Raw genomic sequence first — 14,336 nt, 5'->3', positions numbered from 1 at the left:
CTCCAACAACATCACATCCTTTCTGAGAAAGAATCTCATTAACACTTCTCTGTCTTCTGGTATTTGACCCTCTCACCCCAGGAAAATGTTGCCGCCTGTCCACCCTACCAATGCCCTCATAATCTTGTAGGACTCTATTGTCACCACTTATCCTTCTTCACTCCAAAGGGAAAAGCCCTAGCTCTGTTAAGCTTGCCTCATTTTTCAGTTCAGGCAACCTCCTATAAATCTTCTCTGCACCCTAATAACCTGAATATGCCTGAGATTGCCTGATCTTGGAAGCAAAGCAGGCTCAGGACTGGTCAGGACTTGGAGGGGAGACTGCCTAGGGACACCCGGTGCTGTAGGATTCTGAGGGGCACTGGAGAAATGGGCAACACTCTGTCCGCCTTCCGGTAGAAAAAAGTTAAAGAATTTCATGTATGTTACATTCTAAATGTAGTGTTACATGATGATAGTGAAACATTTACATTTACCCTCTCCAAAGCTTCCAGTAATAAGGAAACCAGAACTGAACACAATATTCTAATTGTGGTCTAACCAGTTTTCTCGAGCTGTAACGTGACCTCTCAACTCTTGAGCTCAATCTCCAACTAATGAAGGCCAGAATACCATAAGCCTTCTGAACGATCCTATCAACCTGCAAGGGCAACCTTGAGAGATCTGGAATTGAGGGAACCACTCAGAAGTGGATGAAGTTGCATCCTGTAAAAATATGTATCAGGAGTCGGCAAGGCAGCCAGAAGGAACCAGAGGCTTTGAAATGATGCAGGCTCGCAATACTGTTGCCTTCTTCATAGATGTTATCAGTTTATTGCCTTGTTACACAGAATAAAACACTTTGAATATGCCAGCCACTGAGGTGACAACTGACAAACCTCTTCAAGAGTCAACTCTCCCTCATGCAGCATCTCTGTTTTGAGTAGAAGGCTGTTCTCACAAAAATAGCCATCACAGTCGGCACTTTGTTGCCCTTAGAATGCCTGGCACTGCTCCCAGCATGCACGGTGCTGCTCCCAGCATGCTCCAACCATGGCCAACCCCACGCCTGACAGCACTGGCACAGTGAGGGTCACAAGGCCATGTCTCAAGGTTGCAGGTGGTCGTAGTTCACAAACCTTCTGCCTGACACCACCTCCCCCCACCCCAAGCTTCAAGAACAGTGTTAATTAAATAGCTATCGGGCTCTTGTGAGCAGAGGGGAAGAAGCTGTCCTGTTCTGTTGGGTGTTCATCAGGCTTCTGTTCCTCCATCCCGATGGTAGCAGTGAGAAGATGGCATGGCCCAGGTGGTGGGGATCCTTGAGGATAGTGGCTGGTTTCTTGAGACACCGCCTCTTGTAAATGTCCTCGATGGAGTGGGGACTAATGCCCATGGTGGCACTGGCTGAGTTCACAACATTCTGTTGCCTTTTCTTGTCTTGTGTATTGGCAGCTCAGGTGATGCAAACGGTAGAAATTGGCAAGTCTTTGGTGACATCTCAAATCTCCTCAGACTCCTCACTCTGTTGCTCAGGCAGAGTTAACTCTTGGGGAGGGGGTCACCTGTTTTTCTTTAATTTTTATAATTAGACAAACAGCACTGTAACAGGCCACCAATTCGGTCCTACAAGTCCTTACACCCCATTGACCTACACCCCAGTATGTTTTTGAAGGGGACGTGTTATTCAGATGTCATGTGTTGTTCAGGGGTCACCCGTTGTTCCGAGGTCACCTGTTGGTCAGGGAGAGGTGATCTGTTCATCAGGGGTAACCTGTTATTCAGAGAGTGGTTGCCAGTTGGTCAGGTTGTCACCTGCTGGACAATGGTCATGAATTGGTTAGGGACAGGTCATCTGTTGGTCAAGTGGACATCTAGGTCAGGACAGGGCATGTGTTGGTCAAGGAGTAGTTAGTTACCTGTTGGTCAAGGGTTACCTGCTGGTCAGGAAGAGGTGACCTGCAGGTCAGGGGTCACCTTTTGGCTAGGTAGAATTCTGTTTGGTGAAAAGTCACGTGTTAGTCAGGAAGGATTCATCTATTGATCAGGAAGGAATCACCTGTGGGTCAGGGCCACCTGTGGGTCAGCAAGATGTCTTCTATGAATCAGGAGTCACCTGTTGGTTATGGGCCACTTGTGGGTCAGGGCAGGCTCAAAGGTGGATCCGGCATCACCTGTTGGCAGGTTATAGTCACCTGTTGGACAGGGGCCCCGTTTGGGTGAGGGAAAGGTTTTCTCTTGGTTATGCAGTGGATCACTTGGTCAGGGGTTATCTGTTGGTCAAGGGTCACATATTGGTCAGGGAGAAGTCACCTGTTGGTCAAAAGTCACAATGACCATTTTTGGAGGACCTTAATGATTGCTCTGTTCAATTCTTAGTGCATGCCTCAACCCCTCCAAACCAGATCCCCAGTACCTTCAGGTAGTCCATTGTGACTGTAAAAGGGATGGGGGATAGGTTGGGCCAGTTAACCCTGGCGACCAACGTGGACTCAAATGGCCTGCATATGGTGGTCACCTATTGGTCAGAGAGAGATCTCCTGTTGGGCATGTGACAGAATATATAGAAATATTTTTGGGAGATAAATTGGGAAACATAGAGCAGGTTATGTACATACACACACTTTAAAGCAGATCTTATTTGAAATACTGAAGAATTTATATCCACAGTGACTTTGCAGAAGTTGTAAAGAACAGCACTGGAGATTTCACAAGTTGGTGTTTACTGAATTGACGTTAAGGTTGAATAGACTATTGTCTTTAAAGCAACAGCAAGAGACATACTGTCTCTTGATTCCTTTTGCAAGGCCTTTGAAGAGTGCACAAAAAAGTCATTAAAGGGTTCTTGCTTACCTAAAAACAACAGATGAACCGGCAGACGGACTTTGATGGTTTGCTGGAGAAGGTCAGTTGTTTTTATACATGAGAGAGGGACCACATATTGACCATGGGTTACCAATGGGTCAAGTGTCAACTGTTGGTCAGTGGTCAGATGTTGATGAGGGAGAAATGAACTGTTGGTCAGGGAGAGGTCTCCTGTTTGTTAAGGGTCACCTGTTGGTCAGAGATCAGCTGTTGTTCAAGGTCAGCTTTTGGTCAGGGGTCATCTTGTTCAGGAATCAACTGTTAGTCAGGTGTCACCTGTTAGCCTGGGGTGATCCATTGGTCAGAGAGAGTCACTTGTTGGTTAGGAAGGAGTCTACATTGGTCAGGAAGGAGTCTACATGTTAGTCAGGGAGACATCACCTGTTGGTCAGGGTCATATGTTGGTCAAGCAGTGGTCACTTGTTGGTCAAGTCACCTGTTAGTCAGGGGGTCATTTGTTGGTCAGGAAGGTGTTACCTGTGGTCGAGGGGTCTCCTGTGGGTCAGGGAGAGGTCTTCTTTTGGTCAGGAGGTCATCTATTAGTCATGGGTCACCTGTAGGTCAGGGAGATATCTCCTGCTGTTCAGAGGTCACCTGTTGGTTAGGGACAGGTAATTTTTGATCAGAGAGTGGTCACCTATTGGACAGGGGTCACACGTAGGTCAGGGTCGATTCACCTGTTGGTCCGAGAGAGATCACCTGTTGGTCAGGGAGTAATTAACCTCACTTTGATGTGACTGTGAGGATAGAGAACTGCAGATTCCATCCATCATCTGTCCCACCCCCTCTATCCCCATCTACCATCATCCATTATAGGAAGGATGTGGAAGCTATGGAGAGGGTGCAGAACAGAGTTCCCAGGAATTTGCCTGGATAGGAAAGTAAGTCTTAACCAGAGCTGACACTTTTCTCTTTGGAGTGAAGATGGATGAAAGGAGACTTAATAGAGGTCTACAAGATTCTAGGAGGCAGAGCTAGGATGAATAATATTCCTCTCGCCCTTTCTGCCCCAAGATTCCAACTGTGCAGCCCCCACATATGCTGATGTCCTCAGCCACTAGGTTTGGCCACTGATTTCACTATCAGCTCTCTACAGTGTCTATCCCTTGTCTCTTGGGATCAGATATCACTGGCAAACTGTGTTGAGAAATGGCAACGTTGTCACTTGTACAAATCTAGCGTGTTCAGCCAGTGGAGACACAGTGCTCTCCCACATGGTACTGCTGCCTAGTCCTGCTACCAACTCCTCCGAGCTGTCTTTAAACAGTTTGTTAAAGGATGGCAGAATATAGTTTTCATGGGAAGACTCTTGGCAGGGTAGAGGATGAGAGGGATCTTGACGTCCGAGTCCATAGGAGACTCAAGCAGCTGTGCAGGTTGATTTTGTGATTAAGAAGCTGATCAGTGTATTGGCCTTGATTAATCGTGGAATTGGATTTAGGAGCCACGACGTAATGTTGCAGTGATATAGGGCCATGGTCAGACCCCAGTTGGAGTAGAGTGCTCAATTCTGGTCACCTCACTACTGGAAGGATGTGGAAACCATAGAAAGTGTGCAGAGGAGATTTCCAAGGATGTTCCCTGATTTAGAGAGCATGCCTAATGAAAGCAGGTGAGTCAATTCGGGCTTTTCACCTTGGACTGACAGAGGATGAGAGGACATGATGGAGGTGTTTAAGATGATGAGAGGCATTGATGATGTGAATAGTGAGAAGGTTTTTCCCAAGATGGGAATTATCGCAACAAGAGGACCCGGGTTTGGAAATCTACTTACTGATCTGAGGTCGTCTAAAAGGTAACGCTGACACTAAAAAGAAGCTAAGGAATTATTCTGGACAGATTTCAATTCCAAATCTACCCAGAGTGGACGATCAAATTTATCCAAGTCATAAACCCAAAAAATCATACAGTGAATATTAAGTGCCCGATAGCAAAATCTCAAATTCCATAAGGCCAGACCTCCCTCCTTCTTAGGTTTCTGGAAGTGAAGCTGATTCAGTCTGATGCCCTCACCATTCGAAATATAATAGTGTGGTAAACCGCTGTCGTGCTGTGATTGGGTGCTGCTGACAGGAAATGCCTCCCGAGACCGATCCTACCCATAATTCTTTGTTTGCCTTGATCAGTCAATGAGGTTGACGGCTGTTCCAGTCTATAGTTAATAAAAGCCCATCAGTTTCATTAGTCATCAAAGATTAATTCTTCAAATCAATATCATCAAATTAAGATTTCGGAATAAAAATTGGGACAGCTGAAATAGGTATATGACAAAGTAATGTTATCATTTCAACAGCATTAATACGGCCAACCAAAGACAAAGTCAACAGGGTCCATCGAGTAAAAGATTGCTTCACAAAAGTGAATAAAGGAGCAAATTTTAATTTAAACAAATCTTTAAATTTCCTGGTGATTTTAACACCTAAGTATGTACTATACTCTTTAACAATCTTAAATGGTATATTGTCATAAATAGGATCATGTGAGTTGATTGGGAATAATTCAGTTTGATGAAAATGTAGTTTATATCCAGAAAACCCTCCCAAAATGTGATAGAAAAGCGAGCATCGCAGGGATAGAACGAGCAGGATCTCAAATAGAGACTAGAAGATCATCTGCATCTAGAGAGACGATGTCCTTTATCTCTTCCTTGAATCTCATTTGAATTACGGAGTGCAATTGCAAGGGGTTCTAACACCAGATTAAAAAGTGAAGTGTGAGGAGACGGCCTTGTCTAGTACATCGAAACAATGTGAGTGGCGAAGATTTGAGATCATTCGTAATAACTACTGCAGTTGGTTTAAAATAAAGTAACTTAATCCAGGAATTCAGTCCAAAACCAAAATTGAACCTTTCCAAAATTTCAAACAAGTATCTCCATTCAACTCTATCAAAAGTAAGGTGGACGAGCTGAAGGTGGGATAGACACTTGGCAATATGATGTGGTGGATATTAGTGAGATGTGTTTGTATGAGGGATGTGATTGGCACTTATATATTCCAGGATTTTGCTGCTTTAGATGTGAGAGAATTGGAGGGGTAGGGGGGGGAGGGTTAAGGGGGTGTGTGGCATTACTTGTCAGGGAAAATATTACAGCAGTGGTGAGGCGTGATAGATTGAAGGGCTCGTCGAGGGAGGCGGTGTGGGTGGAATGAAAACATAGAAAAAGTGAGGTTACAATTATAGGGGTGTATTATAGACCACCTAGTGGGGAGTGAGAACTAGAGGAGCAAATGTGGGAGGAAATAGCTGAGGTGTGCAATAAGCACAGAGTTGTGTTAGTTGGGGATTTTAATTTTCCTAATATAGATTGGGAGACGCCGTCAGTGAAAGGCCTGGGTGGCTTAGAATTTGTCAAATGTGTGCAGGATAGCTTGATGCAGCAATATGTTGAGGTATCCACGAGAGAGGGGGGAGTGTTGGACCTACTGTTGGGGAGCACTTTGGATCCAGTGATCATGGTACCATTAGTTTCCGCATAATTATGGAAAGGGATAGGTCTGGTCCGATGATGAAGGTCCTTGAGTGGGGGAAAGCCAGATTTGATGAAATGAGAAGGGATTTGGAGGGTGTGGTTTGGGCTGATTTGTTTTTTTTTGTGAAGGAGGTGGAGGAGAATTTAAAAGTGAGATTTTGAAGGTGTAGAATCTTTATGTTCCTGTAAGGATAGAAGACAGGGCCAGATGTTCAAGAGAGCTGTGGTTTTCAAGAGAGATTAGGAAGTTGGTTCAAGTCAAGAGGGAGGCTTACATTAAATACGGGAAGCAAGGGATGGACGAGATGCTTGAAAGATACAGAGATTGTAGAAAGAAGCTTAAGAAGGAAATTAGGAACGCGAAAAGAAGTTACAAGGTGGGAAAAGCAAATAGAGTGAAAGTAAATCCGAAGGGTTTATGCTATGTGAATAGCAAAAGGAGAGTGAAGGATAGAATTGGTCCACTGGAGAATCGGAGCATGTAAGGAGCCAAATGAGATTAGAGAGATATTGAATGAGTTCTTCTCATCGGTATTCACTAGGGAAAGGGCTATGGAATTGTGTAGGATAAGTGAGGCAAAAGTGGTAGTTATGGAAAACATAGGGATCAGCAAAGAGGGGGTGTTCGAACCTCTGAGGTATATAAAGCTGGATAGGTCTCCAGATCCCGATGGAATTTTCCCCAGGACCTTAAGGGAAGTCAGGGAGGAAATAGCAAAGGCTCTGACAGTGATTTTTCCACAGTCACTGGAGGAGGGTGTGGTGCCGTGGGATTGGCGTGTTGCAAATGTGGTTCCTCTGTTTAAAAAGGGCTTAAGGTGTAGGCCCAGCAATTATTGGCCAGTAATTTTGACATCGGTGGTGGGTAAACTAATGGAAAGTATTTTTAGGGATAATATGTATAAGTATCGAGAGGGGCAGGGATTGATCAGCGCCATCCAACATGGGTTTGTGATGGGAAGTCATGTTTGACAAATCTTGTTGAATTTTTTGAGGAAGTGAATAGAAAAGTTGATGAAGGTAGAGCAGTAGACGTGGTCTGTTTAGATTTCAGTAAGGCTTTCGATAAGGTTCCACATGGTGAGGTAGGTTCAGTCACTAGGGATAGATGTTGAGGTAGTCAGATGGGCACCAGAGAGTCATGGTGGACAACTGTCTGTGAGGATGGAAGTCAGTGACCAGCGGTGTGCCTCAGGGATCGGTTTTGGGTCCTTTATTGTTCATCATTTACATGAATGATTTGGATGATGGTGTGGTAAATTGGGTAGTAAATATGTGGATGATACAAAAGTGGGGGTGTTGTGGATAGTGAGGAGGGTTTTTGTGGACTGCAGAAGGATTTGGACGGCTTAGAAGAGAGGGCTGAATGGTGGCAGATGGAGTTTAATGTAGAGAAGAGAGATGTACTTCATTTTGGGAAAAATACACAAAATGAAGTGAAGGGGAGGGGGTGTTGATGAATGCAGAAGAACCAAGAGATCTTGGAATAACGGTTCAGCGTTCTTTGAGGGTGGCGACTCATGTAGATAGGCTGGTGAAGAAGGCTTTTGGTATGGTGGCCTTATAAATCGTAGCATAGAATATAGGAGGTGGGAGGAAATGTTGAGGCCAGGTTTGGAATATTGTGTGCAGTTCTTGTCTCCAAATTATAGGAAGGATATCAATAAGGTAGAGAGGGTGCAGAGAAGATTTACTAAAATGTTTCCTGGATTGCAGTATGTAGAATACGGAGAAAGTTTGAGTAGACTGGGTCTTTATTCATTGGAATGCAAAAGGTTGAGAGGCGATTTGATAGAGGTATATAAATTTATGAAGGAAATAGATAGAGTAGATGTGTATAGTCTCTTCTTTTTTTAATTTTTTTAAAATTTTTCACACCATAAACCACATTGACCAAGATACATACATTTTCCTTTTCAAATATATACAGTACCATTTTCTCCCCCCTCCCTCCTCCCATCCCTCCCTCCCTACCTCCACCCCCATCCATTTAAAGTACAAAATCTAAGATACATTATACCATTCAAACAATGTTGTCATTCAATAAAAATAAACAAGAAATTCCACTGAGTCAATTCTTTTCATTTCCTTCTCCTTTCGTTAATGTAGGTAGTGAATGTCCCCAGTAGGTTTTCTCTATTGTGTTTCATGTAAGGCTCGCATATTTGTTCAAATATTTCAATATTATTTCTTAAAATATATGTTATTTTTTTCTAATGGAATACATTTATTCATTTCTATATACCATTTTTTTTTTGAAATTATCTTCCAATTTCCAGGTTGACATAATACATTTTTTTGCTACGGCTAGAGCTATCATAACAAGTCTTTTTTGTGCACCATCCAAATCAATTCCAAATTCTTTCTTCTTTATGTTACTTAGGAGGAAGATCTCTGGATTTTTTGGTATATTGTTTTCTGTAATTTTATTTAATATATGGTTTAGATCTTCCCAAAATTTTTCTACTTTCTCACATGCCCAGATTGCATGAATTGTTGTTCCCATTTCTCTTTTACATCGAAAACATCTGTCAGATACTGTTGGGTCCCATTTATTTAACTTTTGAGGTGTAATGTATAGCCTGTGTATCCAGTTATATTGTATCATACGTAACCTCGTATTTATTGTATTTCTCATCGTTCCAGAACATAACTTCTCCCATGTTTCCTTTTTTATTTTTATATATAAACCTTGTTCCCATTTTTGTTTAGTTTTACCATTTATTTCTTCATTCTACTGTTCTTGCAGTTTAATATACATATTTGTTATAAATCTTTTGATTATCATTGTATCTGTAATCACATATTCAAAGTTACTTCCCTCTGGTAACCTCAGACTGCTTCCTAATTTGTACTTCAAGTAGGATCTCAATTGGTAATATGCCAGCACTGTATCTTGAGTTATATTGTATTTATCTTTCATTTGTTCAAAGGATAATAATCTATTTCCTGAAAAACAATTTTCTATTCTTTTGATCCCTTTTTTCTCCCATTCTCTAAAGGAAAGGTTATCTATTGTAAAAGGGAGTAACTTATTTTGCGTCAATATTAGTTTTGGTAATTGGTAATTTGTTTTATTTCTTTCTACATGAATCTTTTTTCCAAATATTGAGTAGATGATGTAATACTGGAGAACTCCTACGTTGTACCAATTTTTCATCCCATTTATATAATATGTGTTCAGGTATCTTTTCCCCTATTTTATCTACTTCTAATCTAGTCCAATCTGGCTTTTCCCTTGTTTGATAAAAATCTGATAGGTATCTTAATTGTGCGGCTCTATAATAATATTTAAAGTTTGGCAGTTGTAAGCCTTCTTGTTTATACCATTCTGTTAATTTATCTAGTGCTATCCTCGGTTTCCCACCTTTCCATAAAAATTTCCTTATTATGTTCTTTAATTCCTTGAAGAATTTCTCTGTCAAGTGTATTGGCAATGCCTGAAATAGGTATAATATCCTTGGGAAAATGTTCATTTTAATACAGTTTATCCTTCCTATTAGTGTTAATGGTAAATCTTTCCAATGCTCTAAATCGTCTTGTAATTTTTTCATTAGTGGATAATAATTGAGTTTATATAGATGGTTGAGAATTTTATTTATTTGTGTACCTAGGTATCATATTGCTTGCATTTGCCATCTGAATGGTGATTCCTTCTTAAATTTTGAGAAATCCGCATTATTCATTGGCATTGCTTCACTTTTATTTACGTTAATTTTGTAACCTTCAATTTCTTTTATAATTCTGGTTCTGTTAAGTATACTATAATATCATTCGCAAATAAACTGATTTTATATTCCTTGTCTTTTATTTTTATCCCTTTTATTTTATTTTCTGTTCTTATCAATTCTGCTAGTGGTTCTACATCCTGGTGCGAGAAAGTGACAAACAAGATGTGCTCCACACCAGGGTCATGCCTAGCGCGGAATGCCACACTGACCACCGGCTGGTTCGCTGCAAGCTCAACCTTCACTTCAAGCCAAAGCCCAGGAACAATAAAGCCCCCAGAAAGAGGTTCAATGTTGGAAAACTGCAGTCAGACGAAGCGAGAGGAAACTTCCAGGCAAACCTCAAAGCATAGCTCGACGTTGCAACCCGCCTCACGGACCCGTCCCCTGAAACACTCTGGGATCAGTTGAAGACTACCATACTGCAATCCACTGAAGAGGTACTGGGCTTCTCCTCCAGGAAAAACAAGGACTGGTTTGACGAAAACAGCCAGGAAATCCAGGAGCTGCTGGCAAAGAAGCGAGCTGCCCACCAGGCTCACCTTACAAAGCCGTCCTGTCCAGAGAAGAAACAAGCCTTCCGTCGCGCATGCAGCCATCTTCAGCGCAAACTCCGGGAGATCCAAAATGAGTGGTGGACTAGCCTCGCCAAACGAACACAGCTCAGCGCGGACATTGGCGACTTCAGGGGTTTCTACGAGGCTCTAAAGGCTGTATACGGCCCCTCACCCCAAGTCCAAAGCCCGCTTCGCAGCTCAGACGGCAAAGTCCTCCTCAGCGACAAGATCTCCATCCTCAACCGATGGTCAGAACACTTCCAATCTCTTTTCAGTACCAACCGCTCAGTCCAAGATTCCGCCCTGCTCCAGCTCCCTCAACAGCCCCTAAGGCTAGAGCTGGATGAGGTTCCCACCCTGGATGAGACATATAAGGCAATCGAACAACTGAAAAGTGGCAAAGCAGCAGGTATGGATGGAATCCCCCCAGAAGTCTGGAAGGCTGGCGGCAAAACTCTGCATGCCAAACTGCATGAGTTTTTCAAGCTTTGTTGGGACCAAGGTAAACTGCCTCAGGATCTTCGAGATGCCACCATCATCACCCTGTACAAAAACAAAGGCGAGAAATCAGACTGCTCAAACTACAGGGGAATCACGTTGCTCTCCATTGCAGGCAAAATCTTCGCTAGGATTCTACTAAATAGAATAATACCTAGTGTCGCTGAGAATATTCTCCCAGAATCACAGTGCGGCTTTCGCGCAAACAGAGGAACCACTGACATGGTCTTTGCCCTCAGACAGCTCCAAGAAAAGTGCAGAGAACAAAACAAAGGACTCTACATCACCTTTGTTGACCTCACCAAAGCCTTCGACACCGTGAGCAGGAAAGGGCTTTGGCAAATACTAGAGCGCATCGGATGTCCCCCAAAGTTCCTCAACATGATTATCCAACTGCACGAAAACCAACAAGGTCGGGTCAGATACAGCAATGAGCTCTCTGAACCCTTCTCCATTAACAATGGCGTGAAGCAAGGCTGTGTTCTCGCACCAACCCTCTTTTCAATCTTCTTCAGCATGATGCTGAACCAAGCCATGAAAGACCCCAACAATGAAGACGCTGTTTACATCCGGTATCGCACGGATGGCAGTCTCTTCAATCTGAGGCGCCTGCAAGCTCACACCAAGACACAAGAGAAACTTGTCCGTGAACTACTCTTTGCAGATGATGCCGCTTTAGTTGCCCATTCAGAGCCAGCTCTTCAGCGCTTGACGTCCTGCTTTGCGGAAACTGCCAAAATGTTTGGCCTGGAAGTCAGCCTGAAGAAAACTGAGGTCCTCCATCAGCCAGCTCCCCACCATGACTACCAGCCCCCCCACATCTCCATCGGGCACACAAAACTCAAAACGGTCAACCAGTTTACCTATCTCGGCTGCACCATTTCATCAGATGCAAGGATCGACAATGAGATAGACAACAGACTCGCCAAGGCAAATAGCGCCTTTGGAAGACTACACAAAAGAGTCTGGAAAAACAACCAACTGAAAAACCTCACAAAGATAAGCGTATACAGAGCCGTTGTCATACCCACACTCCTGTTCGGCTCCGAATCATGGGTCCTCTACCGGCACCACCTACGGCTCCTAGAACGCTTCCACCAGCGTTGTCTCCGCTCCATCCTCAACATCCATTGGAGCGCTCACACCCCTAACGTCGAGGTACTCGAGATGGCAGAGGTCGACAGCATCGAGTCCACGCTGCTGAAGATCCAGCTGCGCTGGATGGGTCACGTCTCCAGAATGGAGGACCATCGCCTTCCCAAGATCGTATTATATGGCGAGCTCTCCACTGGCCACCGTGACAGAGGTGCACCAAAGAAAAGGTACAAGGACTGCCTAAAGAAATCTCTTGGTGCCTGCCACATTGACCACCGCCAGTGGGCTGATAACGCCTCAAACCGTGCATCTTGGCGCCTCACAGTTTGGCGGGCAGCAGCCTCCTTTGAAGAAGACCGCAGAGCCCACCTCACTGACAAAAGGCAAAGGAGGAAAAACCCAACACCCAACCCCAACCAACCAATTTTCCCTTGCAACCGCTGCAATCGTGTCTGCCTGTCCCGCATCGGACTGGTCAGCCACAAACGAGCCTGCAGCTGACGTGGACTTTTTACCCCCTCCATAAATCTTCGTCCGCGAAGCCAAGCCAAAGAAAAAAGTGGTTCTATAGCTAATGCGAACAATAAGGGTGTTTGTGGGCATCCCTGCCGTGTTGACCTGCTTAAGTTAAATTGCTTTGATATATATCCATTTACTGTCACTTTCGCCAATGGCCCCTTATATAATGCTTTAATCCAATTAATATACTTCTCTTTTAAACTGAATTTTTGCAATACTTTAAGTAAATAATTCCATTCTACTCTGTCAAAGGCCTTCTCTGCGTCTAAAGCAACTGCTACTGTTGGCGCTTTACTCCCTTCTACTGCATGAATTAAGTTAATAAATTTACAAATATTGTCTGTTGTGCGTCTTTTTTTAATAAATCCAGTTTGGTCTAGATTTACCATTTTAGGTACATACTCTGCCAATCTGTTTCCTAATAGTTTAGCTATTATCTTATAATCTGTGTTAAGTAATGATATTGGTCTATATGACACTGGTGCGAGTGGATCTTTCCCTTGCTTTAGTATTACTGTAATTATTGCTGTTTTACATGAATCTGGTAAGCTTTGTGTTTTATCAATCTGGTTGATTACTTCCAGGAGGGGAGGAATTAATAAATCTTTAAATGTTTTATAGAATTCTATTGGGAATCCATCCTCTCCTGGTGTTTTATTATTTGGTAATTTTTTTATTATCTCTTGTATTTCTACTATTTCAAATGGTTCTGTTAATTTATTTTGTTCCTCTATTTGTAATTTTGGTAGTTCAATTTTAGTTAAAAATTCATCTATTTTCCCTTCTTTCCCTTCATTTTCAGTTTGGTATAATTGTTCATAGAATTCTCTAAAGTTTTCATTGATCTCCGTTGGATTATATGTGATTTGTTTGTCTTTTTTCCTTGATGCCAATACCATTTTCTTAGCTTGTTCTGTCTTAAGCTGTCATGCTAGAATTTTGTGCGTTTTTTCCCCTAGTTCATAATATTTCTGTTTTGTCTTCATTATGTTCTTCTCCACCTTATACGTTTGTAGTGTTTCATATTTTATTTTTTTTATCTGCCACTTATCTTCTTTTAGTTGTATCTTCCTTCATTGCTAATTCTTTTTCTATATTTACTATTTCCCTTTCCAACTGCTCTGTTTACTGATTATAGTCCTTCTTCATCTTGGTTACATAACTTATTATTTGCCTTCTGATGAATGCTTTCATTGCATCCCATAGTATAAACTTATCTTTCACTGATTTCGTATTTATTTCAAAATACATTTTAATTTGTCTTTCAATGAATTCTCTAAAATCCTGCATTTTAAGTAGCATGGGGTTTAATCTCCCTCTGTACATTCTTGGAGGGATGTCCTCTAACTCTATTGTCAATATCAAGGGTGAATGGTCCGATAATATTCTAGCTTTATATTCTGTTTTTCTTACTCTATCTTGCATACGAGCTGATAACAAAAATAGGTCTATTCTTGAGTATGTTTTATGTCTAGCCGAGTAACATGAATATTCCTTTTCATTTGGGTGTTGTTTCCTCCATATATCCAAAAGTTGCATTTCTTCCATCGATTTAATTATGAATTTGGTTACTTTGTTCTTTCTGTTAATTTTTTTCCCAGTTTTGTCCATGTTTGAATCCAA

At 42.4% G+C, this 14,336-nt stretch overlaps 1 long non-coding RNA gene across 1 annotated transcript in view; it reads left to right on the top strand.

Annotated features, from left to right (window-relative positions):
- Positions 1-10,552, top strand: part of LOC138750195 (uncharacterized) — a 53,178-nt gene extending 42,626 nt beyond the window's left edge. Inside the window, exon 3 of the long non-coding RNA XR_011349145.1 lies at positions 10,173-10,552. This is a non-coding gene — a long non-coding RNA (uncharacterized lncRNA). The remainder of the gene's footprint in view (positions 1-10,172) is intronic.
- Positions 10,553-14,336: the final 3,784 nt, after the last annotated feature.

This window comes from Narcine bancroftii, unplaced genomic scaffold (genome assembly GCF_036971445.1).
Source record: "Narcine bancroftii isolate sNarBan1 unplaced genomic scaffold, sNarBan1.hap1 Scaffold_105, whole genome shotgun sequence".
Lineage (NCBI taxonomy): Eukaryota > Metazoa > Chordata > Chondrichthyes > Torpediniformes > Narcinidae > Narcine > Narcine bancroftii.
The sequence above is the reverse complement of the archived record's forward strand: the minus strand, read 5'-3'. Positions and strand labels throughout refer to the sequence as shown.